The following is a 2,609-nucleotide window of genomic DNA, read 5'->3' on the forward strand; positions in this document are numbered from 1 at the left end:
AAGAATGTATACGGTGATCGTAATGAGCATATTATGAAGTCCAGTGACCGTATAGTGCTTTTGCTTGAAATGCAGTGGCCGTCACGCATGAATGTGTCAGGGACATACTTTTAGAGGGCCAAGAGATAGTTTGTGTGTGTACGTGAAAGTGGTGTAGAGAGAGGGGGTGTGCGGTGGAGACAAAGAGAGATATGCCCTCCGTTTCTCTTTCCCGTGACTAATTTTTTAAGAGAAAATATAAATCACAATACGAAACAAATATCATTGGATGCACCATGCAATTAACTTTCATGTATAAATTTGTACTATTGTATATGCTTATTTTCTTAGTGGCCAATGGTGTGTGGGGTGTGGTGGGCACATCATTTCTAGTTGTGGTGGGTCTACGTGAGGACTCATAGGTCGGTTTTGTCCTGCGCCATATAGGTCAGACCGAGACGCGTTATACGAAGACCCATGGAGGACTCGGTGTACAAGAGAAGCTACCAGAGTCGTGGAGGACTCTATGCCCATTGATGAATTCCCAACTATGATTTGTAACCCTAGGCCCCGGGTATGTTATATAAGTCCGGGCGCTAGTTCATCGATAGTATATAAACATAGACACAATGGCTGGTATTCACGTGTACTTTGTACACACCCCAGTCACAAATATACAGTACCAGGAGTAGTTTTTTTCCTCAATTGCAAGGGCCCGGATTTGGGTAAATTTTTGCCTCTTATTACCATCAAGCCTAACCGTCAGGGATATCCTACCGAATGATTTGATGGAATCATATCCGCCGACTAGTAAGAGAGAGGTGGGGGGGGGGAATGTGTGCGAGAGAGGCCTAAAGATAGTGTGCATGCGGGAGACACGTAGGCAGATATATGTGCATATAGCGGGCCAGCATAGACCATGCGTGTGTATATATGCATGTGAGAGAAATAGTGTTTTCCAACTGAGATTAGTGAAAAGAGTCATAGATAGTAGTAAGAGAGAGAGAGAGAGAGAGAGGGAGATATATAGAGTGTGTGTGCGTGAGACACCACGAGAGAGAGTGAGCATGTGTGAGAGAGAAATGTCGATGTACATAAAGTGTGTGCACTTATGCGTCAGATAGAGATATATATAGCGCATGTGTGAGGAGGGGCCGAAGCATAGTGCATCTACGCATAAAAGGCAGTTCTACGCATTAAATTAAAATATAAATTGCATTAAATTTTTGGATGGGATCTTTTTGGGAAAATGGGATTTCAAAAATTGCTCATGTTTCAAAGAATATTCGGCAATTCATAATTATTACTTTATTTTTGAAAGTTCAAAAAGATCAAAAAATCAAAACATGTTTTGAATGTGATGTTGTAGTATGTTCTTAAACATTCGCGCCGGCTATTGGTTGGCAAGAGTTGTTTGTTCGAGTGACTAGCAACACCTGGTCGAGTTTTTAAAGTCATGAGTTTGATCCTTCAACTCATTATTTTTTTTTATTCGTGCCTTACAAACATAGGTCGTTTTAGTGCTTGCCAGTGCTACATTCCACGTGCTATTTGACGATAAAAGAGAATATGTTGGCTGACTATATTTAAAAGTAATTATGGGCATATGCCAATAAAAAAGAATATGCTGGTTTGACTCTGATAAAAAAATATGGGCAAGTGTGCGCTAAAATAGTTAAAGAGAATACACCGTGGTAAAGTAAGGACTACCTGATTATGTGATGATTATGCCAATGAAACGGGATAGGGTGCAATTAGTAATTCATCCGGTTATGCCATCGTAGGAGAGAGTGGTCGAAGCAACTATGCCATGAAGGTCGTCGTGCAGCCACAAAGTGAGGAGGCAACCAGAACCTCAACATGGAGGCAGACATGGAGGAAAAAAGTATGAGTTGGGTGGTGGCTGTCGGTGTCAAAACCGGTGGATCTCGGGTAGGGGGTCCCAATCTGTGCGTCTAAGGCTAATGGTAAAAAGAGGCAAGGGACACGATGTTTTGCCCAGGTTCGGGCCCTCTCGATGGAGGTAAAACCCTACTTCCTGCTTGATTGATATTGATGATATGGGTATTACAAGAGTTGATCTACCACGAGATCGTAGAGGCTAAACCCTAGAAGCTAACCTATGATGATTATGATTGTGTCTCTAAGGACTAAATTGTCCAGTTTATATAGACATCGGAGGGGGCTAGGGTTTACACAGAGTCGGTTACAAAGAAGGAAATCTATTATCCGGATCGCCAAGCTTGTCTTCGACACAAAGGAGAGTTCCATCCGGACACGGGACGGAGACTTAAGTCTTGTATCTCCACGCTCCAATAGTCCGGACAAAGTGTATAGTCCGGCTGTCCGGATACCCCCTAATCTAGGACTCCCTCAGTAGCCCCTGAACCAGGCTTCAATGATGATGAGTCTGGTGCGTAGATTGTCTTCGACATTGCAAGGCGGGTTCCATCTCTAAGTACTCCAAAGTAATTACCGAACACTTAAATCGTGTCCGGATCTACAAGACGATCTTCACATGCATTTACGGGGGAGAATGATATTCCACGAATACAACCAGCTGGCATTTTTAGATAGCATGACATAACATCAAGGTAGAGACATTATTGAACCGGCTCTCCACAACCAAC

The sequence above is a fragment of the Triticum dicoccoides genome, chromosome 4B, assembly GCF_002162155.2.
Source record: "Triticum dicoccoides isolate Atlit2015 ecotype Zavitan chromosome 4B, WEW_v2.0, whole genome shotgun sequence".
Lineage (NCBI taxonomy): Eukaryota > Viridiplantae > Streptophyta > Magnoliopsida > Poales > Poaceae > Triticum > Triticum dicoccoides.